The 27,700-nt window shown below is 43.6% G+C and overlaps 1 protein-coding gene across 5 annotated transcripts in view; it reads right to left on the bottom strand.

Moving 5' to 3' along the window:
* Nucleotides 1–23,733, bottom strand: part of c1qtnf4 (C1q and TNF related 4) — a 37,558-nt gene extending 13,825 nt beyond the window's left edge. For all 5 annotated transcript variants that reach the window (XM_051923534.1, XM_051923531.1, XM_051923532.1 and 2 more), the window contains exon 1: nt 23,646–23,733. The gene's annotated coding sequence lies outside the window, so the exon portion shown is untranslated. The remainder of the gene's footprint in view (nt 1–23,645) is intronic.
* Nucleotides 23,734–27,700: the final 3,967 nt, after the last annotated feature.

Here is a 27,700-nt window from a genome sequence, read left to right as displayed (position 1 = left end):
CCCTCCGGTCCCCCTTCTTAAAGAGGGGGACCACCACCCCAGTCTGCCAATCCAGAGGCACTGTCCCTGAAGTCCATGCGATGTTGCAGAGACGTGTCAACCAAGACAGTCCTACAACATCCAGAGCCTTGAGGAACTCCGGGAGTATCTCATCCACCCCCGGGACCCTGCCACCAAGGAGTTTTTTGACCACCTCGGTGACCTCAGTCCCAGAGATGGGGGAGCCCACCTCCGAGTCCACAGGCTCTCCTTCCACATTGGAAGGCATGTTAGTGGGATTGAGGAGGTCTTCGAAGTACTCCCCTCACCGACACACAACGTCCTGAGTCGAGGTCAGCAGCGCACCATCCCCACCATATACAGTGTTGACACTGCACTGCTTCCCCCTCCTGAGACGCCGGACGGTGGACCAGAATCTCCTCGAAGCCGTCCGAAAGTCGTTCTCCATGGCCTCCCCAAACTCCTCCCATGCCCGAGTTTTTGCCTCAGCAACCACCGAAGCCACATTCCGCTTGGCCTGCCGGTACCTATTAGCTGCCTCCAGACCCCCACAGGACAAAAGGGACCGGCAGGACTCCTTCTTCAGCTTGACAGCCTCCCTCACCGCCGGTGTCCACCAATGGGTTCGGGGATTGCCGCCATGACAGGCACCGACCACCTTACAGCCACAGCTCTGGTCATCCGCCTCAACAATAGAGGCACGGAACATGGCCCATTCGGACTCAATGTCCCCCACCTCCCTCGGGACGTGGTCGAAGTTCTGCTGGAGGTGAGAGTTGAAGCTACTTCTGACAGGGGACTCTGCCAGACATTCCCAGCAGACCCTCACAACATGTTTGGGCCTACCGGGCCTGACCGGCATCCTACCCCACCATCGAAGCCAACTCACCACCAGGTGGTGATCAGTTGACAGCTCCGCCCCTCTCTTCACCCGAGTGTCCAAGACATGTGGCCGCAAGTCCGACGACACGACCACAAAGTCGATCATCGAACTGAGGCCTAGGGTGTCCTGGTGCCAAGTGCACATATGAACACCCCTATGCTTGAACATGGTGTTCGTTATGGACAATCCGTGATGAGCACAGAAGTCCAATAACAAAACACTACTCGGGTTCAGATCAGGGGGGGCATTCCTCCCAATCATGCCCTTCCAGGTCTCACTGTCATTGTCCACGTGAGCATTGAAGTCTCCCAGCAGTACGAGGGAGTCTCCAGAAGGTATGCCCTCTAGCACCCCCTCCAGGGACTCCAAAAAGGGTGGGTACTCCAGACTGCTGTTCGGCGCATACGCACAAACAATAGTTAGTACCTGTCCCCCGAGCCGAAGGCGGAGGGAGGCTACTCTCTCGTGTACCGGGGTAAACCCCAATGAACAGGCTCCAAGTCGGGGGGCAATAAGTATGCCCACACCCGCTTGGCGCCTCTCACCGAGGGAGATTGGTTCCAGAGTCCAAGCTGTGCGTCGAGGTGAGCCCGATTATATCTAGCCAGAACCTCATGACCTCGCGCACTAGCTCAGACTCCTTCCCCTTCAGAGAGGTGACATTCCACGTCCCAAGAGCCAGCTTCTGTAGCCGAGGATCGGACCGCCAAGGTCCCTGCCTTCGGCCACCACTCAACTCACACTGCACCCGACCTCCTTGGCCCCTCCCATAGGTGGTGAGCCCATGGGAAGGGGGCAGTGACTGTTTAATCTAACGTAATCAGAAATCTCATATTGCAATAAGAGCACCAAGCGAGAATGAAGCTTTTTGTTAACGTAACAGTTACACTGTTGCAATTAATGCACAAATCATCTGTGATGCCATGAGGTGACTGCAGCCTGGGTGAGGCTGTGGTTCATTTATTTTGAGGCAAAGCAGCTTTGACAGACATGATGGTGCTATACGTAGTGGTTGGCTTGTTGGTTTGAACCCTTACTGTTTCAAATGGCTTTTGCTATTCATTGTAACAGCAATCATGTCTTTACATGTGCCAGGTGGTAGTGGCTGCCCGCTCAGATGCTGGCACCTTACACATTTCCCTGACCCTCAGAGTGCAATGTCACACATGATCTTGTGCTCTCAGTTGTGGTGCACAACCAGATACTCAGGTCTTGATGCATCAAGAGCAAGGCAGCTCTGTCAGCCAATGAAGATCTTTGGTATCATAATTGCATATGTATGAGGTTTATTAACATGCTCTATATATGGATGTTTTGGAATTTACAAGGTGATTGCGATTTATAAAAAATACATTGCGTAGAAATGTATTTTTGGTATACGTTTTCCTTTTTTTTGGGTGTATGCATATGTTCATGCTTAAATTCATGCAGTTTATAAATTTGGCACCAGATCTGAATTGTAGCTTTGCATGAGACATGAAGATGTTACAGCACAGTACAGACAAGCAAACTTTTATATATATATAATTTTTTATAGCATCTTGCAAATCGCTTTACAATTAGACTTGAATTGTGTACTTTTTGCACTGGCAGCGGGTTATGTGACCTGCTCAGAGTGTCGTAGACAGGCAGAGGTCAGGTGATGGCTGAACCAGCAGCTTTGGGCTTTACGCTCTAATAGCTCAGCAGATAGGTCACATCTCCTTATGACTGCTCGAGTTTTCCTTTTGTACTCCGTGTTACTTTCCACATTGCAAATAAAACAGGTTATTCTTCAACTGCTGTACTAATAAGGTAGATATAATTTTAATATACTGTACATTTTATTAACTTCAGAGTATTCATATCATACAAATGTTAAAAGATACATTTTTCAAGGCAAAGTTATTTTTTCTCAATCATTGTGTCCACTAATTTGCCACTAGAAACCGTGTTCTAAAATAAAGCATTTTTTCTTCTTTCCTAACTACAGAGGTCACGGGGGTCTGCTGGAGCCAATCCCAGCCAACACAGGGCACAAGGCAGGAACCAATCCTGGGCAGGGTGCTAACCCACCGCAGAAGCATTTTTTATAAATTTCAAAATATACATAGCTTGTGTTTGCAGTTTCAAATAGAGTCCATACCAAATCCCTCAGTATTTCAAGCCAAGAGTATTCTCAATAAACTACTCACTGTTGTTGTTCACTGTTTGATATGACATTGTTCTGCAATGCTAACACTTGTTTGCCTGCCTGTGAGTTAGTAATTCACTTGTACTTAAGTCATTGATCATTTTATTGTTTATAATGTCACAAAACCTCACTGTTTTTCTCAGCTTTTTGTTTTTTAACAAGGTTTCAGGAACTTGGAGTGAAACTGAACAAGCAGTATTTAAAGAGAGATGAGGAGCACATCGGGTAAGATGATTGGACTTTTCATCTCTTAACGGATTTAGATTGGGTTTATTTCTATAATTTGCTTGAACATTCCGGTTGATTTTGTGACTTCTATCATCACGCTAAGTATCATAGTTCGCTTGCGGTACCGATTTATTTGCGCGAATCTGAGAGAGATGCAGCGGACCGAGGGGAGGGGAGCAGGGCCCTCCTCACTCATGCGCCAGCCTTGGGGTGTGTCTTACATCCACTTAGCTAGTGAATGAGAGAACTACTTAACAGATTTTGCAACTTCTCTCATCGCGCTAAGAGTCATAGTTCGCTTGCAGGAGCGATACATTCGTGCTAATCTGAGATAGACTGTGGGTCGAGGGGAGGAGGAAGCATGACGTCAGGAGTCAGGGGCCGGGCAGGGCCCTCCTCGCTGTCCTGTTTCACATCTATGCAGGCGAAGCCACAGGGGATGACTAGTATGAGAAAAAGGAAGTTCTGTATCTGATTTCATTCCTTTTTACCCTGACAATGTGATGTATTTTGGTTGGACATGCAAATAAGAATTTGTACACTTGTTAATGTTACTACCACTGCTCCAACACTTGTACAGTTCCTGTCTCATGCCCAGTGTTGCTGGAATGAACACTGGCCACTATTCACCTGAATTGGGTTGGGTGGGTTCAATAATAGATGGTTAGAGGGGAGGGTGGTTGTGACACTTGAGTTGTGCAACATTTCAAAAGGCAGCTAATGTTAATTCAATTGTGGGTGCTGTAAAAGATAAGAGGAAGGGTTCAAAGAGACATTGAACAGTGGGGTTTTGCTGCTACCGAAGAGAGATGGATGGATGTGCTTTCGAGGGTTGGGAGAGTGAACAAAATGTGATGTTTATATGCAAGAAACTGTTTTCCTGCAGTGATGTAATTTGCATATAGTTTTTTCTACAGGTTTGTATTTTGAAATAAAATGTACTTAAAAAAACCCAGTTGGTCCTAGACAGGGAAGGCCAGGTGGGAACCTAATTCAAAGATATAGAAAGATCTGATTCTATAGACAGATTATTTAGCTCAGCTACAGAGTGAGTGGTCACAGTGCATGCTTAGGTCTTCAGGACTTCACCAGGCCTACTGCCAGTCAAGCAGAAGCAACAGAAGAAGGCAAATGTCTGCATTACAGTGTAACCCATGGACATCTTTGAAGGACGATGTACACAACCAGCTCATTGTGTCAAAACTCCAGAGGACCACCTGGGGTCAGATTTATAAATATTGCATACGCGCAAAAAGAGGCCTGAAATGTGCATACACAGCTTTCTGTGGAAAAGTATATGAAAGAAAGCTTAAGGGGAGAACTTATGTTTATGCAACATTTTGGAAAAAATGGAAAATGATGACACCCTTGATCAAGTAGGGAAATGCAACCAAACTGACTAAACCACAAATCACTGAGATGTTAATATAATGTGCATAAACATGCCAAACATATTAAACCTCAAAAGTGATTAATGTGATGTTCAGAGTGTATTTTAGCTCCCTTTTAAGAGGGCCAATGCTGCGTAGTTGCACTGAAGAACTTTTTAGTTTTTTTCTTATTTTATATCAGTTACCTGTTGTCATTTCTCAGAATTAGAAATCAATGGAGTCACTTGTGGTCAATAACTGCACTAAATAAAAACCAAAGTGTGATTGATTCATTCCCTACGTGCAGAAGGCTCTAAATATCACGTCTACGGCCTATTCATAGCCTCGTGGTTTGACACAACATGGATTGTTTGGCCCTTCATGAAGACTATGCAACTGGTCACATGCAAAGGGAATGAGATTTTAGGGACAGACAGGATTTGTTACCCATAATGATAACTGGATTATGATAAACTGATTGATTGATTGATTGATTATGATAACTGACTGATAACTGGATTATGAGCAATTCTCTTGGAACTATGTACTAAGTTGGGCCAAACATTAGATAAACAGACTGTCTGAAACTGAGCTCCACCTGTTCATATTGGGGTTTGAACAATGGCTAGCTTTCTGGCAGCAGAGGGAACTGGTTGTTAGGTCAGGAATATCTCAATCAAGGCTTCATCATGCCTGCTCTGCTGGAAACCATAAAGCAACTGACAAGGCGCTCCATTCAATTTCTGTATGGTATGGGTGTACAGTCCAACATTAAAAAGAAATTTGCGACAGTGTCAGTTTCTCCTGATGAAACTGGAGCTGATTGCACTCATATTGCAATATGGGCACCTAGTGAGAATGATGCTGCTTTTGTTAACCATAGACAGTAACATTTCATCAACATGCAAGTCATTTGTGATGCCAAGATAAGTGTTACAAATGCCTTGGCTTGTTGGCCTGGGCCAACCCATGATTAATTTATTTTGAAGCAAAGACGCATTAGCAGATGACTTACTGATGGTGCTGTACGTAGTGGCTGGCTTATTGGTAAGGTAATTGGCTGAACCCTCAGTTTTTCATATGGCCTGTGCTATTCATTGTAACAGCAATCATGTCATTACATGTGCCAGGTGATAGTGGATACCAACTCACACGTTGGCGCCTTCCGTTATTCCCTGACTCCCAGAGGTGCTACAATGTCATGCATGTTCTTGGTGCACTCAGTGGTGGAGTACACCACAGGACTCCTCAAATGCAGGTGGAGGGGTCTCAGTACCTCAGGTGGGAGGCTGTTCTACCAGCCTACGAAGGTCTGCAGCATCGTGATTGCATATGTATGAGGCTAATTAGCATAGTCCACATGCAATCAGTTGGGGTTCAAGGTGTGTAAAATACTTATATTTTCAAGGTGATTATGTTTTTTACATGGTAAATTGCATATAAATGTTCATATACCCGGTTTTAAAAATACAATTTTCACTCTCATATCCACACAGTTTTATAAATGGGAATCCTTATGAGAATGAACTCAGTGTGTTAGAAAATCCAACAGTATACGGTAGGGTACATTTGTCTCTAGGTGGAGCAGCACCAGTGCTTGGCATCCTTGACACACTTCAACATTCTCAAACTTGCCTGATCCAATTCAGGGTCTCAGGTGCTGGAGCCTATAATGGTAGCACTGGGTGCAACTTACCAACAGGGTTCTGCCTAAAATTAGAGGAGAGCATCTACAGTATGGGTAAGAAGGCTTGCTATGGAGAGCAGGTGCACACATTCCTATTAAAGAGTTTCGCAAGTAACTACTGGCTGACAACTAAATATGCTCAGAAGCAATGACCGATCAGATATGGGGTTTAAAGTCATCATCAGGTCTTCTGAAGTTAAACAGAAGCAACAGTAGAAGGAAAGTGACTGCGTTATAATGGAGTTTATGGATTTATTTAGAGGATGATGTACACATCCAGCTCATAGTCATGGAACTGCAAAGGACCTTCAGCTAAGGATGCAATGTAGAACATTGGATGAAGTATTTGGGTCCACCTGAATCAGGACCAACCATACACATGGAGTACTATGTAATTTGTTTAAAATGATGTGTTCTGGTAGAATGTGTTGTAGTGGGGCTACATAATAATAGTATGTTCTATGTTTGTGCTGAATGCGTTTTGTTTTCATCGTTCCCTTTACTGTCCATTATATGTGTGTCAGTAAATGTTGTCCCCGTAAGTGCAGAGGGGAAGGATAATGGAGAGAGTCCGCCGCCCCGAGACGGAAATCACCTGTTGGATCCACCTGTTACATCCAGGACATTTTGTATTTAAAAAAGAGGAACGAAGGCAAGAAGAGAGAGAGAGGAGAAAGGAGACAATTTACCCAATCATTTTCAAACTCATCACTGCCATTTATTGCATCATTCCACTGCTTGCTTTTTCTACAGCCAATTCAACATCATGACAGCCAGAGTCAAGAAACCCCAGGGTTCGAATTCATTCCAGTCATTGCCATGATTTTTCACAGTGAGGTCGTTTTGTTTATGGGAAAGAGCACAATATCACTAAAGCCAGTTTCGATACCACTGAACTTTATTTTGGACTCATTTTTCACCATATTTTTCAATTGCCGTGTTTAACTAATCAGTGTTTGTATTTGTGTTACATGTTTTTGTTTATTGTATAGGGGCAAGAGTGGGTTCAATGTAAATATCTGTATTCTTATATAGTAATTAGTCACTGGTGTTTTGGGATAGTGGTGTTTTGCGCGCACATATCTATATTATTGAATATTTGTCAGTCTTTTCAAGTTACAATATATCTATGTTTGATTTTACATTTCTGTTTACTTTTTTCTGATTATTTCATTGTGTTGGGAAAAATAAGACAACTTGTAAGGAGTATGGCTTGTTATTAGAGCAAGAAACCAAGGAACCCAAGGAATCCAAGGAATAAATCTTGGTAGTGTAGTGGCTGGTCTGGGTAAGGAGTCGGCCGTTACAGTGTGGTCCACCAGAGTTGGGAATGTATTGTGATAAGTCAAAATTACAGTACACACAGAGGGCTATTTAAACAAAGTTCATTAAAGTGCTTTGTGGTAGAGTGTGTGAGGAGGCTTTGGAGGTCCACCTTTGGTTGATCAATATGTTATGGTCAATCAAGATATACTGTACAAATGGAGGGCTGTATCAGGTATTACATTTAATGCAGTGCCTATGGTAGAGGATGACCTGAAGCTTCAGTAGTCCAGCTGGAGGTCATGAATACTTTGTGGTAAATGTAGACTGCAGTACACATACAGGGTCATGTAGTACATTCATTTAAGCATTAGAACATGTGCTCAAGCCTCAGAAGGACCCTGTGGTGAACTAAGGTCTGAACATTCATGCAGAGGGCATTGTAGTTAATTCCTTTGAGTGCATTTTTGCAAAGCTTGTGATAAAGTATGGAAATTAAGTCTTTCAGTTGTGTAGTGAATCGCATACTTGAGAACACTTTTGGTAGCTAGGACAAAGTGCATTTAAGATGGAATCTGGGAATCTCAAACAAGCTACTAACTGAAGTGGAAACTGATAGCTTTTGAAAAGTACGGGATGAGATATGCCAGCATATACACTACTCAAAAAAATAATGGAATACTTAATCATCACAGTCTAACACCAAGTCATTTAAGCTTCAGGGTTATCAATCTGTCCAGTTAGGAAACATTAGTGATTGTGAATCAACTTCACCTGCTTTGATGGAAATGAAAGTGACAGCAGGTGCACTGGGAAAGCAACAGCAAGATGATCCCCAAAAAGAGAATGGTTTTGAAGGTGGTGAGCACAGACAACTGCTCTCTCCTTATCCTTCTGTTCTAGTTTTGCATTTTGCTAGTGTCCTTGACACTACTGGCAACATAAAGCGGTACCTGCAGTCAATTCAGGTTGCACAGGCAGTGCAGCTCTTCCAGGATGGCACATCTGTATGTGCTGTCACAAGAAGGTTTGCTGTGTCTCTTAAGCACAGTCTCAAGAGCATGGAGGAGATACCAGGAGATGGGGCTGTCACACAAAGAGAGCTGGAAAAGGCCATAGAAGGCCATCAACCCAGTAGCAGGACTGGTGTCTGCTCCTTTGTGTGAGGAAGAACAGGAGGAGCACTGCCAGAGCCCTACAAAATGACCGCCAGCTGACTACTGGTGTGTATGTTTCTGACCAAACTGTCAGAAACATACTCCTTGAGGATGGCATGAGGGCCCGATGTCCTCTAGTGGGACCTGTGCACACAACCCATCACCCTGTAGCTCAAATGGCATTCGCCGGAGAATACCACAATTGGCAGCTCCATCAATGATGGCCAGTTCTCTTCATAGATGAGAGCAAGTTCACATTGAGCACATGTGACAGACGTGAAGAGTCTGGAGATGCCATGGTAAACTTCATGCAGCCCGCAACATCATCCAGCTTGAACGGTCTGGCGGTGGGTCAGTGATGGTCTGGGGAGGCATATTCTTGGAGAGTCCCTGTGCTAGGCTATGGTACCCTGACTGCTGTTAGGTAATGGGTTGAAATCCTCAAAGCCTTTGTCAGACCTTATGCTGATGCAGTGGGCCATGCGTTCCTCCTCCTTGAGCAGGACAATATCCGGACTCATGTGGCCAGAGTGTCTAGGCAGTTCCTGGATGACGAAGGCATTGATGCCATTGACTGGCTCACACATTCTTCAGACCTGAATCCAATTGAGAAGCTCTGAGACATTATGTATTGGTGCATCTGACTCTGCCAATTAGTGCCACAGAGTGTCCAGGATCTCACTGATTCCCCATCCAGGTTAGGAAGGAGATCCTCCAGGACACCATCCACCATCAGTCATGGTCAGGAGTGCAAACAGGCACTTGGGGGCCATACTCATTACTGAGTCAAATTGTGAGTTACTATGATGATCAGCCTGTGATTTAAATTTTTGAGTCTGATTTTCAGTGTGATGTTGAATCCAGCCCTCAGTGAACGGGTTGGTGATTTTGGTTTTCAGTGACTGTTGTTACATCATTTTGTTCTCTACAAATTACACAGTATTACTCAGTAAAGATTTTCCACTTAAATATTTCATTCATCAAGATCCAATGTGTGATTTAAGGGTTCCCTTAATTTTTTGAGCAGTGTAGTCACTGGGCATCCTGATGGGCTTGATGGACTAAATTGTCTCCTCTGGTTTTTCAAACCTTAAAGAAGCAAACCTTCAGTCTACTAAGTCAGTGCTAACATTCAGGAGTTTAAATAAGTTGTCATGTAGAAAGATGGGCTCACTGCTGCCTGCCTGCTGCATGGACAGGGTGACATACAGGGACTTTTCCTCAAATAAATCATGAATGGCGACCCAAGGACATTGGTGTTTGATCTCACCTCGGTTTTGTCCACAGAATGCCCATTTTATTCAAGACATAGGTTTCACCTCTTTTTAAGTTTTTGCAGTGGTAGGCAGCAATGGAGAGTGACAGCCTCTAACACATTAGTCGCCCATTGGTCATCTACTTGAAAAGGCTGGCACAAACAGAGCTACTTAGTGCTCTGACTGGAATGTGAATTTCTTGTTGTCAGTCCCGTGAGAGCATCACAAAAAAATGAACACATCCTGGGGTTTGTAAACGACAGATGAAGTTTGGTAATGAGCTCCCCAGAGAGGCGTCTCTTCTAATGTGAGCAGCAAGCGTAAGGAGGGCACTGAACATTCAGAAGTGGCCATTCAGTCTCCAACCCAAATCATAAAAGATCTCTGGCAGTCACCCAGGATGTGAAAGTTTACCCTGCAAGAGTCGCTGTGGCCACATTGTTTGGATGTCAAAGCAGTCAAGGTCCAGGTGGAGAGACACAAACAGTGCCTGAATGACCAAGTGAATATAAAACCAGGCTTAAGGCAGCCATGCAGCTGAATGTGTAGTTGAACAGTGATTGGTACCCCTGCACATCTATCCATCCTTTCGTTTCAGAGCCTGTTTAACTAAATGCAATTTAAAGTCATTTGAGCTGGAAATTATCTTGGCAACATCAGAAGCAATGCAGGAACTAATCCTGGATGGGGTCCCAGTCCATCACAAGCCATAGTCTTACACACTAATTTAAGTACCTGATCTATCTAAACCAGTTTTGGGATGTAGGAAAAAAAAACAAAGACATGGAGAGAACATGCAAACTCTACACAGGCAGTGGTTAATCCAGGATTTGAACCCACTCTGCTGGAGAACTGAGGGAACCATGCTAATTACTGTGTAAACAAAGACTTTTAAAAGTGAATAATGTATTGCCTTTTTATAGGGTATATCATTCCAGTGCACTTCACAAGTACATGGCTGTTTAATGTTCATTTATTTTTTCTTAAGCTCCCTTGATTCATTTCAGAATTGGGGCGGCTGGAGCCCATCCTGGTACCAGTGAGTGCTAAGGCAGTATGCCAGTCCAAGGCATGATTCACTCACACACAGGGTCCAGTTCAGAGCTTCCAGGATGAAAAAATATCTATACAAATATTTACTGAATATTTTTATATAATCACATACTGGATAATTTAGCACAGTATTTAGAATATAATATGCAGAGAAATTTGAATTTATAATAACATAATAATTAAGGGGCGGCATGGTAATGCAGTGGGTAGTGCTGCTGCCTCGCAGTTAGGAGACCCAGGTTCGCTTTCCGGGTCCTCCCTGCTTGGAGTTTGCATGTTCTCCCTGTGTCTGTGTGGGTTTCCTCCGGGTACTCCAGTTTACTCCCACAGTCCAAAGACATGCAGGTTAGGTGCATTGGCGATTCTAAATTGTGCTTGGTGTGTGTGTGTGTGTATGTGTGCTCCCTGCGGTGGGCTGGCACCCTGCTCGGGGTTTGTTTCCTGCCTTGCGCCACGTGTTGGCTGGGATTGGCTCCAGCAGACCCCTGTGACCCTGTAGTTAGGATACAGCAGGTTGGATGGTGGATGGATAATAATTAAGCATGTATTTTAATTGGGCACTTATTTTACTATGTATATTACTATGTATATTGTATGTATATTGTAATCTCACCGCCAATATGGTTTAAGCACTGTTAAGTATCGAATTGAACTGAACATTAAATAGATTAAACACTGGAATGGACTGATATACACTGAGTCTTACATGTAACTACTCCACCAGTGTAAAATGACACCCTGAAAGCCAATGCCAAAGACTGGGTGAGACAAAATGAATAATGGCTATGGATGAGCATAACTTAATGTAAAATGGGCGTAACTAATAAATTAGCAGACAATAGTGACAAAATGCCATTAGGTGTTGTCCATTAGCATAAGCAGGAGTAAGTCTAAGTATCTTACGTTTTGTATAATGATGTCTCCATGCCCAGGAGTAGCAACTTTCTCCACAGACCAAACACGGCTCTATTATCTTTGAATAAAGTCTGACTGGAATTAGAAGGCTTCGGACTCCACATGACTCTCTGGCTTGGCAGAATACTCTGTGACACCAGTCAACCTAACCAACACATCTTTGGGGTTGTAGGAGGAAAACACACAAGTACATGGGTAGAACATGCAAACTCCACACAGACAGCAACTCAGCCTGGGATTCAAACCCAGAACACAGAATCTTTAAAGTCGCCACACTAACTACAGTGCCTCCCCCAAGGCCACACTACATCTGTTCACCATGATTTTTTACACTTGGATCTTAGAAGATTTTAAAGTTTCAGACGTTTGGTTTGAAGCAGCAGCCTTAGGATTCACCATCCAGTGCTCTTAATCACTAAGCCTGACACATGGCACTGGGGATTAAACCACAAAGATGTAGCATTCTTATCTCCTGGGGTGAACACTAAAGCAGCCAGGAGAACTATTTCAAAGTGTTCAAGCAGAAATGCATTTGGTCAATGGACCAATCTTAATTTTATCAGCATTATTAATTTTTTAACAGCAGTAACAACATACAGCATCACTTGGCACTTTTTAGGGCTACCAAGACTACTGTGGCACAAGCTGTATGAGTGCAGAAGTGATTTGACAGTTAGCAGGTGGGGTCTTTTCTAGGCTATTTGGAGGTCTAACATGTTTACCTACTTGCTGGCACTCACTCCACTTTTCTGTGTGAGTTGGGGCTCACTAAGTAGTCCTTTAGTTAACTTAGAACAGCAAATAGCCCAGATGGCATGACAAATGTGACAGTTTGAACTTAATCAGACCCCCTCTTTCCTGCTGGGGTACCCTCTCAAACTACAAAAATGGTATTTGAACCTCTGAGGTCACCACCTGTCTAGTAAGGACTTTTAAATGCAATGAGGAGACACTCTGACAGTCGGGGGCTTGAGCAGCCACTTGAATTGAGAGAGTTCACCTTTGGCTCGACTGGTGAAGATGATTGCTTTTCACACTTCTTAAGTTTAATGGTTGGAGTCCAGTGGGGATGAACTCTGTAGGCAGTGCAGTCCTGACTGAAGAAGACTCGATTACACTAAGACTAACTGCTACAAGGATTATAAGCATTCAAACTCTGGCACTAACCAGTATTCTCATTGCAATGCTGAGACTTAGAAATGTGACATTATGGATATGGCAGCAACCAGTAAAGGTGCCATTTTATGAGTGGATATCGAAGGTGTTGCATGGTTTAGTAGTTGATCTCTTTCCACTGTTTAATAGAGAAAGGCTCCATCAGTGATTACACTGAAGTTAGCAGAGCCACAGAAGGGGCTGCCATACTGCTCATCAGTGCTTCATAAGCTGCCACAAGCACCTGCACACTCCACTGTACGATTGAGAGCTGCGGAGAAACATTAACTTGGCACGCCTTTTGGAGAAGTGAAGTATTCCCCTGAAAGCTATTGATTTTTTTTTTGTGCAGTCTTTGAATTTTAATGCTGTCTTTTCAGTTATGTTGGCTGACAGGAAAAAGCTTTCATTGGAGCGTGCCAGAAATGTGGTGTGTGCAGGGTCCGGCTGTGTAGCAGTCAACGAGGCTTTGTGAGCTGGCATCTGGCTCACAAATTGCCTTGCATCATGGTTGCTGGCGTGGAGGTACGCGTGTGGAGTATCTCCGCCAAGCCCCGGCCGGCAGCACAAGGCGTATGCTGCTGATTTGCCACCCGAATGAATGGCCTTCATGTGCCAGTGTAACAGAGGCCGCATTCTTCTGCTCCGCAGGCAGGAAATAGGAATGGAGAGGGGAAAAAGGGAGCAGCCGAGAGAACAGAGCAAAAATATGGGATTGGAAGAAAAGGAGAGTGAGATGAATGGGAAGTAAGTAGCCACCATTCCTGCTGGGGTAGGGTGACCTCTGTTGACACCTCCCCAACTTCTCAGATATATGCATGTTAAGGATTCTGAGAATTGGGGGACAAAGGTTCAAGTGGAATATTGTACAGAGCAAAACCAGAGGGGACATGTGTTTAAACAAACATTCACAAGCGAGATGCCGTTGTGTAATGTGTACCTACCAGCTCTGCCCACTGCTGCCCACTAGCTCAATAGTGCCCTGTGCCGCTACGTTTCTACATTTTACAATCCCTGACAAATCTTGAACTGTTACTGGGTCTGCTGCACTGACAAACTGTCCACAAAAAGGGGAGAATTCAGAACACCACTACCCACTACTGTGGTCTGTACCTGCCATTAATCAACAACAGCATCCTGAGGGAAGCCCCTGTAACACAAGCAAAGATGTCCTATAGAGATGAATTTGAAAAATGTACTGGCAAGTGGGTGGTAGAGGTGTGGAGATCATTTGTATGTCAGTCATACTGCTGGCTTAGAGGCCGAGATGCAGTTGGAATGAAAGCACATAGCTGGGTTTGTCGATGATCAGGTTTGCTTGTCTGTTATGCTCACAGCCTCCACTAGAGGCCTTCGCATCAGTTGCTTAATGTACACAATGCTTGGTTGTTATCTGTGTGGAGTTTACATGTTCTCCCCCTATATCTCTAAGGGATTTCCTCTCAGAAAGGACTCTCTATACTGGCTCCATGTAATTGTTGTTATTGGTGCTTCATGGTGGACTTACACCTTGTCTAGAGCTGCTTCTTGCATTGCACCTATCAAAAGGTTATAGGCTTACTGGGTCATTATTGTCACATGTACTGTACAGAATGCAGATGCTAATCAATGTGCAACATGTCACCACTCTCTGGTGCCATGATTACCTCTGAAGTTCTGACTTCCTTTATAACTGCTGCTATAGGACACCAAGAAGGTGTCAATTCCATGTTTGCCGATGAAGAAACACTGAGCAGATGAAAGGGCATTAAATCCAGGGTCTTTGTGAGGATGGCTGCTCAGCTTAAGATAGCATGACACATGTTGGCCATATGCATATGACCAAGCTGGTAAAGGATTTGAGTGATCATTGGGAAGGATCTGAGAAACCCAGAAAAAACTCATGAGCCCACCATGAGTTGTCTGGTAGTGGAAAGAACTTGAAGAGGTGGGTCTCCAATCATAACCCCCATTACGACAAGTGATTCCATGCTATTGTACTTCCTTTTTTAGCAAAGCTTCAGTTCTTCCCTGGGCAAGATAACTACAAGCATTCCAGAGCACGCCTAGACACCGTCACACAATATACCCACCCGTGTAAGTATAACTGCACCTACATGCCGGGTCAAGGGTGGCAGATTATTTAATGCTAATTTATCAATAGGCATGGGTTGGTCTTAGTTGGAGTTGTTGGGCTTTTGATATCTTTATAAGAAAGCAGGGTTTTTTTAGGATTTAAGAAATTGTAAAATTTACTTTGTTTCTCAGGTTGTGTCTCCATCCATGACATCCATTATGCTCACTCTGTTTCAATTGAGTGTGTTTGGATGGCCATCTTCAGCCCCTTGTGTGCAGGCTACAGTGTATCCAGTACATATCCAGTGTATATCCACACTTTGAGGGTTTCTGATTATCTCTTGACGAGCAGTTTGTTTTTCAAATTCCTAGCCAGATCATTTATGTCTATTACCAGATTTAAACAGAGTCTGCTTTTTCCACAGCTCTTTAAGTAATGGGAGCATAGAAATGAAAGAGTATAACAGATAAACATATTTTTCATTAAATGAAACAGAGCTCTGTATTTCAAAACATTCTTGTTTACCAAGGCGCTATGTTGTAGTGGCATGTTGCATGTTGCTTGTCGGGTGGACCTGCAAGTAAGAATTGCACTGCACTTTTATTACTGGATAGATAGATAGATAGATAGATAGATAGATAGATAGATAGATAGATAGATAGATAGATAGATAGATAGATAGATAGATAGATAGATACTTTATTAATCACAAGGGGAAATTCACAAATACTACTATAGTCTACTATTACTGGAGACATGGTGGACAGCATCCACAAGCGCAGAACAGCTGCGATCTTCAAGTGAGATGTCACCATACATACTGTAGTAGCTGGCTGCCTCTTGTGGAGGTTATCTTGTCACATACTATACTAAATTTCATGGCAGGCCTGGCTAGTATGGTTTTCTAAAAGACCCCCCTGATGTCCGTATATATTTTGGTCAGCCATGTCCCTGACACAGCCTGTGTGTTACATTTCAATGTATTTATTTTTGAATAGTGCTCTTCACTAAGTGCAGGCGAAGAGCACTAAGTTAAGTTCTTATATAAAATACAAGTGTAGATTATATAAATTACTAGATGCAGAATTAGTGTATATAAAGACAGATTTGTTAAAACACACAGAAATCAAAGTAAAAACTGAATAACAAATGGAAACCAACAATATCTGACATTTCGGTCCACTCCTCTCCTCCCTAGAGGAGCACCTGGACTCTGCTTTGCTGGATTTGCCACACACCACCATGTGACTCTCCTACATGACTCCATGATACAAAGTTTCATGACCCCCACTATGAGGTTTTTCCTGATTCTAATGACCCACCTTCTACACCAATCAGGCCTTCAGTTTTGCTCTTATTACTTATTGACATATCGTCTGTCCTGGGCAGTGCTTTTTTTGGATCACACCTTGTGGGTGTTAACTTATGTTGTCACGTTGTGTACATGGGTGAGTGCAACACAAAGTGGCAAACCGAAAGAAAGTGCATCTGGAAAAAAGACTGAATTAGCATAGGCTGCCCTAATTCGGTGTGTTAATAGAAAATGTAATGATTTGCTTCATGAGGTAAAAGTACACAATAAATAAGAATAGCTGCTTCAAATATTTTAAATGTTAAAATTTGTGCTTCAATTCAAATGCTTGAATTTTAAATATTCTCAATTGTAATAAAAATCTGTCATTTTTCTAAAATCTGGCAGAGGTTCACGGGGGCCAGATTCTTAGTAAAGGATCAAAAATCCAAAATAACATCATATTCACAACCAATTCCCTTGAAATACAGTACTCAAAACGATACTCTGCACGCTTATGTTTGGAATGCATCATTTGTAACTTTCTGGGAGTGACTCTTGGAGGGTTATGACTGCTAGTAAATAATCAAATGTTAAAAATATTATCATATTTGTGATCAGCATACTTGAAATAGCATAAAACAACACTCCACATGCCAATTCCCATTATCTGACATTTTGTGAAAAGGATCAACTTTGACCCTTTGTATTCCATTAGGGGGGTTGGTTGATATGATGTGCACACGTTCGAGTTCTTCTGATCCTTTTTAATCAAGACAGCTATTTGTTTAGTCTTTATCATAAGGGCGTACTTTTCTGTAAAAAATACAGTTCAAAAATGGCCTAAAAATTAGTTTTGTTTAGCTTGAGAGGGCCAAAAAATAAGGGAGAACCTCAAAAAGCTCAACATCTTACATAAGCAGACATCAAGATTAGTTGAACAATATATCATATGCAGGGGTTTTCTCATAGCGTTCATTCATATGAACACAACATCAAAATGAAGAGTTTATGCAGTAGTGGTCAGCATGGTAACACAGTGCTTAGCGTTACTGCTTTATAGGTCTGGCATCCTGGATTTGAATTTCACACCCACATGTTGTCTAGCTGCTGCCCCCGCGACCCGACCTCGGATAAGCGGGAGACAATGGATGGATGGATGGATGGATGGATGTTGTCTGTGTAAAGTTTCTGTGTTCTCCCTCTGTCTCTGAGTTTCAAACTGTTTTCTGCCTTGCATCATTTTTAAAGGGATAGGCTTCGTCTCCCATGCCCCTGCTTTGGATTAAGTAGGCTTGACAATGACTGACCGGTAGAGTTGTATTTGTATTAAGGAGAGACGCCCAATTTAAAAACAGAAGCAAGTGTCAATAGCAAATCCTCATGGACACTCAAGCAAGACATTGAGAGGGGCAATGCATCAGATTTTCTTCTGGTAAATAGTGAAACTTTCACTCAAGGACACGTAAAGAGGAGGTAAATCAAGGTGGATACCCTACGGTACACACTGTGCAATGGTCTGGAGTGAACCAAGCAGTGTCAACGGTGCTATTACAGTGGGATCAGAAGTGAATAGAGAGGACAAATGTCTGTCTGCTTACTTTTTAGATCTAACGTCACCGACTCTAAAGATGACCACTGACCTCTCCCTCAAGTGGGTCCCACCTCTGGATTCTAAAAGGATCATCAGAGTGGGTGGTTTCCATCTGTAATGACCCATGAGAAGACATCTCTATCAGTGTGCTTAAGGGTAACACTAGCAGTGTCCTTGCAACCTTGCTAACCTTTACCTGCACCAATGTCCTGCCTTAAACGGGGCATTTCCCTTCTGGGACCTTTTCACTTTACATTTTATCGTTACACCGATTGATGTAGAATAAGGCTATGATATCAGATGGCTGGTTTCCCGACTGGGGTGGGTTCCTGCCTTGTCTCTAATATACTCTCAATCGGAGGAGCATATTAGAAAATGGATGGATGGACTAATTGAAGAAAATAATAGTGGAAAATGGTGCTCAAAAGTTTCTGCTCTTACATGCCTATGTGTCTGAGTATAAGTGAGTGTGCATTCATCTGCCTTTGTACGCTCTCAGACGTGCACACAGCACCCAGACACTCCACAACTAGACCATGTCACACGCTAGAGCACTTATGCAAGCCCACAGATGTGCATATTCACTAGGAGGCCCACATGCACTCCATTGTCTGTTGACCATGTTAATTTATCAGCTAGCACCGATTGTCCAATTTCCAATGCCCTTTGTGCTAACAGTAGTCATCATTTTTTGGCATTTTCTTTAATTTGGAGGCCAATGGACAACACCTTATACATTTGCATCTTTTTAATATAAACCATTTAGGGGGCCTTTCAGTAAAGCTGCGACAGTGCACATACACACATGCCGTGTTTCTCTTCCAGCCACATACGCACAAATTAACTTCCTGACTCACAGTTTAGTCAGACTGGCGGGTGTGAAGGCCTGCGCGTGTGTCAGCCCCGAGGCGAATGCAATATGAAAGTGTTCATCTGCGCCAGTTCATGTGATGTTGATCTAGGCGGCATGCCTACAGTCCTCTCATCTCCTTAAACCAGCCCATCATGTTAAGAAAACGGGATAAGCCTGATGAGAAACATTTGAGTTAATGCATGGCGACACTCCAAAGGCATCTGGGACCTTCTTCTCTCTCAAAGCCTGTGCCTTTCAGATGCCATGCTGAACTGCACATGTGCCTACCTAACCTCTGAGCTGTTGAATGTTGCCAGGGTAACATTTAATATCCAAGAGGCACATATAATATCCTGTTGCCAGGATTTCAGGTTAAATTTTGAGGAATGCTGGTCCTGCTGAGTGCACACTTGAGCAGTTGATTAAAGTGACGGATATCACTTCCAAGATTAAACAATCCATAGAATCAGAGAGGGGACATACACCTTCCTGCTTCTGCCTGCCTTTGAGTTTAACACAAATCTCAATAAAATGTGAGTCACATCACAGCCCACCCACCATATATCAGGCATCTCCTATCCTCAACATAGGCATCTCAGTTAAAAACCTTGGCAGTCATTGTGTCCCTCCTGCTCCACTTCTGTGTGGCACAGTGAGACATCTCCTCATTACTGGTTTATAGTGTCATTATTGTGACAAATACCCAACCCATGTTGTGCATCTGCTAATCACCATGCAACACGTGATTACTGAGTAGAATTACCCCACCTCAAAACTTCTGTCTTCCTTACTTAAAACATCTGAGAACACAGTTTCCTAAACTATCTACCATATGATTTTCATTCAGATGCTGAAGACACTACTGCTTTTCATTGTCAGACTGTCTCACCACCAATAGAAGTAACAACTATATGTGTCTGTTATGCAACATGCCAGGATGTCAAGCCACACTGTAGAGGTCGCCCCTGGATATCTTGCCTTGTTCTTTGTAGCCTCCAAAAAAGAACTGAAGTCCATCCACTTCCTATAATCTACTCAGGATCACAAGGGCTTGGGCCTAACCTGGCAGAACAGGGCACAAGGCAGCTAGACTCTCTAGATGACTCTCTAGATGGTCTCTAGACCACTCTAGATGAAAATGGGTCAACCTAAAGACATCTGGGCAGTAAGCAATACAAGAGCTTTATGCCAATGGGGGCATCAGGAGTCATCAGTGACCATTGACGAGTCCTTACTTACTCTGATAGCATTATACAGAAGGGAGTTTGAAGGTACAGCATTAGATTCTTGCATTCCAGGGTGTCCTGTGCAATTGATGTGAGAAACATAGGTGGTCCATCAGGTTAAACTAGAACACCTGCTCTTTAATCTCACCTTTCCAACTTTTCTCCTGACTTGGTTATACAGTCATCCATTTTCAAACCTGGCCACTCAAACTTGAGATCAAAAAAGTGCAAAAGCCTAAGAGGTCAGCCATCAGCACCAAGAATGTCTCAATGAGGATGAGAAACAGTGTGCACAGTAAGAGACTGACGACAGTACTGTAGTGCTGTGTCCACCGGTCAGAATACCAGAAAGTGAGCCCTGCCAGGGTCTTTATTGTTTGAAGAAGTCTAGCATCCAAAAACCCACGAATGTTGTCAGCAGTGCAACTACTCAGCTAAGTTAAAGACAGCATATTCTAGAGTAATATGCAAGTGAGGGTAAATTTTGGGCAGAACATCCCGATTTTGAAGATCAGACAGACTGGAATCTTTACTGTCAAGGACATCTTCATCACCCAATCAGTGCCTATCTCGTGATGATCACTTGTTTTACAATGGAATTCACCTGGTCATCCTTGCCCTTGCTCTCCTTCTCTGTTAGTAGGTTTCTACCCTTAACACCCAAGACCTGGTCACATGTCATTCACTGTAGTTGACCTGCTTGCCTCCATCAGTCTTTGTCACCAGTTAATAAACTAATCAAGTCCAGCATCCTCAGTGCAGTCCCCACCAGAAGTGGATATTCCTCCCACTGTGAAGTCCTACTGTACTCCTGCCTTCACGTTACCAGTTGCTCAAAATTTACTAATACCAGTATGCATTGGTCACTTACGTAAACAGTGAAGCCACTTCTCCCAGGCTGTTATTAGCCCATTACTGAACTGAGTGCAGTTAGCTCCATCCATAAGTGATCCCTCACCCCACAGAAAAGCCCACTTGCTCAGCTTGTCCACAGCTGGCAGACATTTACACATATTGAGCACCGGATAGCCCCCAAACTTAGATGCTGACTTGGTCATTTCATTCTTCCTGTGCCTTCTCTTTTGTCACTTACTACTTAAAAAAGCAACATAAGCAACCACCCAGCACTGGCTCCTTGCATCACAATGAAGCTCATCCACTATGCCGTTTTTGACTAGCTGGACATTTCTTGCCAGTGTCAGCACACTCAACACCCTCAGTAGTGAGTGCTCATACCATAATGGAGCCCACATCTCCTGGCACCAGATGGTAGTCACCTCAGCAGTGGCTATTCACTTCACTTATTTAAATGCAGCTTCCTTTCTGACCAGTTGGATATTCAGGACTAATATCAGAACATGTAGCAGCCCAGGCAGTGGTCATTCATACAACAGTGTGGTGCCATGTTCTCTGTGACCATTTGGAAGTTTCTTAATAACAGCACTCCTCCGCAATGGTCATTGTTACCACAACACAGTGCCTTCGCACAGCCCCACATCTGTTGGCACCAGATGGCCTTTACTTGACTGATGCCAGCATTAGCCACTCATACACCATACTGGAGCACATTTGTGACCAGCTGGATATTTCTTACTAATGTCAGGATATTTGGAACTCCAGTGCTGGTCATTCAGGCCACAAAGATGTCCATTTTTATGATGATTTGAATATTCATTACTAATATAAGGACACCTAGCAGCCCTAGTGATGGTCATGCATGCCACAATGAAGTCCATATCTTAGAACTTCAGGACAACCTGCACATTTTCTGGCACTCGATAGTCATTACTTTCAGGATGCCAACACATGTCCACACCACTGGCCATTCTTCAAAGTTCAGTTGGATATTCAGGACTCATATAAAGATACGTAGAAGCTCCAATGCTGGTCGCTAATGTCACAGTGAAGTGTCTTTGTTCAATGCCTTGCCTAATTGACCAGTTGGGAGTTTCCCACTTATGTCAGTGAACTGAGCACCTCCCAGCACTGGCCACTCAAACCACAGTGGCGCTTATCTACTGACCCTTAACATCCCTGGGCACTAGCCGATATATATTTTACCACTGCTTGCACTGGACAATCATCCCAAACTGAGACTCAGCTTCTTTTATGAACAGTTGATCACTCCATACACAACAAAATGACTAGTGTTAATTTACCATTTAAGTGTGCTGCACAGTATATATTGAAATCCTCTGTCCTTACCTATTGTATCTCTACATTCTATACGTTTAAGAGTTAATTTAGCATTGGTGCTGTTGCTATAAATTAATGGCAGCCCCCTGCTCTACTGGTCACTCATATAAGGTAATCCCTTTATTGATGCCAGCACCCGCCTCTAGTCCCACATTGAAGCGCGGCTCCTTTTGTGACCGTTTTTCATGCTTATTACTAATGTCAGCACACTCAGCACCACCAGCACTAGTCATTCATGCCACAGTGAATCCCACTTGCCCACAATTTTCCTCTTGTCCTCTGTCTCCATTCAGCAGATAGCTGTGGAAAGCAGCGCAGTCGTGCCCCTCCAACACTGCCTACCCTGTCTGTTCACTTTGTTCAGCCTTCCATCCCCCATCACCAGTCAGGATTTAAGCAATGACCGCTTGTCCATCAATGAAACCTGACTTCCTTGTGTAACCAGAAGAAAGTGTATTCCTAACGTCAGCACTCTTTAACCCAATAACACTGGTAACTCATACTACAATGGAAGCTCACTGGTGGTGCCCACCCAGAGTTCTAATTACTGGTTACCTGGCCCACAGTCAGGATCACTTTCTCACTTCCACACCTTCACCAGTCAGTGGCCACAAGTGACACTAACACACATGGTAGCTTATTCTTTGTCACCACCTGAAAGTTCCTTTCTGATACCCACAATCACAGCACTGGTCACTTGTTCCCTTCACCTCTTCTTGAGTGTTACCCAACAACAGCCAGTTACTAAAACCAACACACTCAGTACCCCTCCGTCACTGCCTGCCTTGCAAATCCCACCTGCTTAATCCCACACTCTTTGTCACCAGCCAGGCTCACGCGCCAGCACTGCCTACTCACACATACTGAAGCTAACCTGTTCAGCTCCATTGGTCCCTTAACACCGGTCACTCGGCCCACAGTAAAGCCCACTTGCTCCCTCTCTCCTCGAGTGCCACCAGTCAAGTGCCGATCGGCGAAGCCAACACAGCCGGTCCCCTCCCACACTGCCTGCCTTCCTGCTGTAGAGTGAATCCCACCTGCTTAGCCCCACATTCCCTGTCACAGGTCAATAAACCCTTAGTGATGCCAGCACATTCGACACGGCTCATGGCACTAGCCATTCATTCCTACTTACCCCCCTCTGTCAGCTGTCAGTTAATGAAGGCAGCACACGTAGCACCCCACCTGAAAGGCTCATCCCTTGTTCCTTATTGACACCCTTAGTTTGTAGTCTGTTATTAAAGCCCACCCAGGTGCCAAGTGGTCACAAATAGAGGCTTGTACAGTACCTGGTGATTCCAGCTCAGTCCCCGTAGCTCTGATGTGTGGGACCGCAAGCGGCGGGCTGCTCTGTGATGCTGCGCAGCGATCTCTCACACACACTCGCTCTCTCTCTCTCTCTCTCTTTCTCTCGCTTGCTCTCTCGCTCTACCCCCCAACACCCCCCCCCCCCCCCAACGCGCGCCATCCCTCTCTCTCCCTTTTTTTTTTTTTGCACACACACATGCCAGACACGGGCAGGCGCACTGAAATGAGAAGAGGGCCTTACTTTCATGGCAGGAAGGGTGTGGGAGGATCATGTTAAAATGCAGTCCCATGAAGCTGATGATGGCTGGAGGCCTTAAGCAGCATGTGTTCTGTTCTGCTTCTCCCTGCTGCATGAGCCGCTGTGTGTATCAGGTGACCTCCAGTCCCGTCAGCAGACCCCTGGGATCCAACATTACCTCTAAATGTTTCTCTCTGTGAGTTTATCTGGGATAATTACTTGTAATCACTCAGCCGTGTGCTAATAAGAAAAGTCTACAGAAAAGAAACCCTGCACGGAGGAGGGGGGCAGCGGGATGAAGTCTTTGCTGCTGTCTAGTAATGTGGCCTCTCCTCCTGTCCTGTCAGGTCTGCTTATGTGGCCCCTGATCATAAAGAGATCAGCTTCGAGTGCACAGTCCTGATTGTGCAATCTCCCTCATACTGACCAGCTTCCTCTCTTTGTCCACAAGTTGGACAGCAGTGCTATCATAACAGATTGGGCTTGAGAATGTAAACCAGCAGGAGCAGATGGAGATACCGAGTTGCCACGAGTGTCCATGCCAAGAAGTGTGTGGGAGAGACTTTGTGCTCTCTGCCAAGTCCAGTCGGTGAGACCTGCTGTTCCGCCTGTCATCATTGCAGTGAAGGAAGGAGGAAGGCTTTCGCATGTCTGATTCTCTTTTCTTTGCTCCATTTTTTTGTATGGATCCTGACAGATGAGAGGTTTTCAGAAGCATGGCACATGCAGTAAGTCATTTGGTTCAACTCGATTTATTTCAATAATTTTCAGCTAGGCACACATTTGTGGTTTAAGTGTACACTATATCAGTCAAACTTTATTTTGTAAAGTGTGTTTACCAGTGTGAACTGTTGAAAAGCACTTTACAGGACTATTATAATAACTGTGAGGCCTTCCCATTGACGGTTTGATAAAATTAAACAAATGAAAACAGATGAAGGATTGGGGAACCTCCCCGTATACTGGTTGTAGGTTCCAGGTACTGTCAGCAAGGTCAAAAGCACAAAAAAGTCTGATACATTTGACAAAACACAATGGGGTCAGAAAGCTTTTATAGAGGGACAAATCAAAATAACAGATGTGACGAAGATGGAGGGAGCTGGAGAGGGATGGAACTGAAGTCATCAGAATGGGACCGGAAGTCAGGTAATTTCATGGGGCAGGAATGGAACATTTTCTTTGTGGGGATCGGAACATTTGTTGAGGTACGGGCTTTTTATTTAGGCATCTTTCTGTAGATGAAAAGGAGAGAAGAGTATTAATACCATGTTCCATTTCTTGTAGTTTCATGCACGATAGAGCCTACGAACTGTCTCCTAATTGTATGTGTGTGACAACGGATAATTGAACTGTACTGCAGCCATGAGAGAAGGCAGATTCTGTGACCTCTTCACGCCCCCTTTAGGACACCATGGCTGAATTTCTTTGTTACTGCTAGGAAACGGTGCCAAGTGCCACAGATGAGGCAATGGACCATCAGTTAATCTTCTAGAATTAATAATGGCAACATGAGTAATTGAATTGACCACTGGGAACCGGAGGCCTCTAAAGAGTCCGGCATACAGATCCAGCTTTGATGACCATCACCATATAGAATCCCAAGGGGCTAATCAATGGTGCAGTTTTTATAAGAGGCCAAAGATTATCTCCTGTTTACTAAAAGTTAATGTTACAGTCAATGTTTCTTGTTTCAGTACCAAGTTAACATGGATAACAAAAAACATCACATCATTTAGCCAACAATATGCTGTGGGAGATTCGTGCCCACCTAGTCAACATATACCAGGACCAGTGCCCTTCATATATTACAGTCAAATGAAGGACTGCAGAATTCTATCATAGCAGGACATTGATCAAAGATGAGCAAAGGTCTGGCTGGTCCTTTGCACTTTGCTTATTGGCCTACCCTGTTGTGTAGCTTAGCTTTTTAATTATTTTATTTTTTCACAAATGAAAATTAGCTTCTATTGCATACATACACTTTAATGCTTGGGTTACCAACTCCAGTCCTTAAGGACCACCGTGGCTGCAAGTTTTCATTCTAACCCTTTTCTTAATGAGTGACCTGTTTTTGCTGCTAATTAACTTCTTATGAACTAATTTTAATTGACTTGCTCTTGAAGACTCAGACCCCTTATTTGTTTCTTTTTCCTTAATTAGCAGCAAAACAATAATGAGATACAAAATGAGCCAAAACAACTGGTGTCCATCATACAATATCTGAAAATAAAGAAAGATACGTGTAAAGGTCTCGGGAATGTCGATATGCTCAGGTCCCCAAAACATTTTAACCGAGCTCTTACAAAAGAGAAATCAATAATTTTGTAAATGTCTGGTAATGCACCATGAGGGCAGCAACAAGCCACGGAATTAAAGAACAAGAATTAACACCTCATTAAGCAGCTTTTTGGAGTAAAATTGGTTGGAGTTTGATGCCCTGACTTAGTTGGTCTTTTGCTGGCTCATTCACTTCACATTTCATTTCTTTTTGGGGGCCATTTAAGGAAAGAAATTCAGGGGAACAAATCTTAAAGAAGCAATTCAATTAAAATGAATTCACAAGAAGTTAATTAGCAGCACAAACAGGGCTCTCATTAAAAAAAAGGGTTAAAATGAAAACCTGAAGCCACGGTGGTTCTCCAGGACTAGAGCTGGCGACCCCTGCTTTAATGAATATCTGTCCCTTTGAAAATATTAAAAATGCACAGCAAAATTACCAGTGCTAAGTTAAATCTTCAAGTAGCTATTACAAGTACGTGCAAGCGTATACTGTATATGGATGGTGATTTTCCACTGTATGTCTGCCAAACAAGTTTTAGAAAGTAACAAATAGATTTTAAATTTTACCAGTCATGATCGCTCAGCACATTTGATTTTACGGAAGCTATTGACTTGTACCTTATTGAATTTACTGCTTATGTAGGTATATCTTGTTGGAGAGAAATGTGAACAAGGCAAGATAAGCATGAATGATGTCAACCCATAAGGTTTTATACTAACAAGGAAATGAACATAAATGAAAAATGTTTGAGAATCTAAGATCGAAAATTTTAGAAAATGTCAGTGATGCTCTAACAGCGAGGGAAAAACCCACTGCTAGCTGTGCTAACTTTATTGAAAGGATTGCAACAAGCACTCCTGGAGAGTGCTGGAAAATCTACAAACTCAACTTTTACTTTACGTAGCAGGTAAGGTGAGCAGCTTGGCAGGTTATTTTTACAACAGATAATAGTGTGTGACTGGAACACAGTAGGTCGAAAGATGCACACATGTTTCAGGGCGCAGCACAGCTGTGAAACTGCTCTGCTTCAGATAAACCAATGATTTGCTTATGGCAGCAGACTCTGGACAAACCAGCATATTAATTCTGTTAGACCTCAGTGCAGCATTTGACACGGTCAGACATGCTGGGTATCTTTGGCACTGCCCTCCAGTGGTTCAAGTCCTATCTGACTGATAGGCAAGAGTTTGTTAGTCTTGGCAACAGCAGATCCAGCTCAGTGCCAGTCACACAAGGAGTTCCTCAGGGCTCTGTCCTCGGCTCTCTTCTCTTCTGTGTTTATATGCTTCCCCTTGGCCATATTATTCGTAGCTTTGGACTGGGTTATCATTTTTATGCAGACGACACTCACCTCTATTTCAATGTCAAAAGTGCAACTTCATTTTTCAACGTTTTCTCAGCTCACAACTTGCCTCAGAGAAATTAAAACCTGGATGGAGCAGAACTCTTTAAAATTAAATTGCAACAAAACTGAACTCCTGCAAATTGGCACTACAGGGCTCCTTTTCAGTCACTCT

The sequence above is a fragment of the Erpetoichthys calabaricus genome, chromosome 2 (genome assembly GCF_900747795.2).
Source record: "Erpetoichthys calabaricus chromosome 2, fErpCal1.3, whole genome shotgun sequence".
Lineage (NCBI taxonomy): Eukaryota > Metazoa > Chordata > Cladistia > Polypteriformes > Polypteridae > Erpetoichthys > Erpetoichthys calabaricus.
Note: the sequence above shows the minus strand (reverse complement) of the source record. Positions and strands in the feature narration are given on the sequence as shown.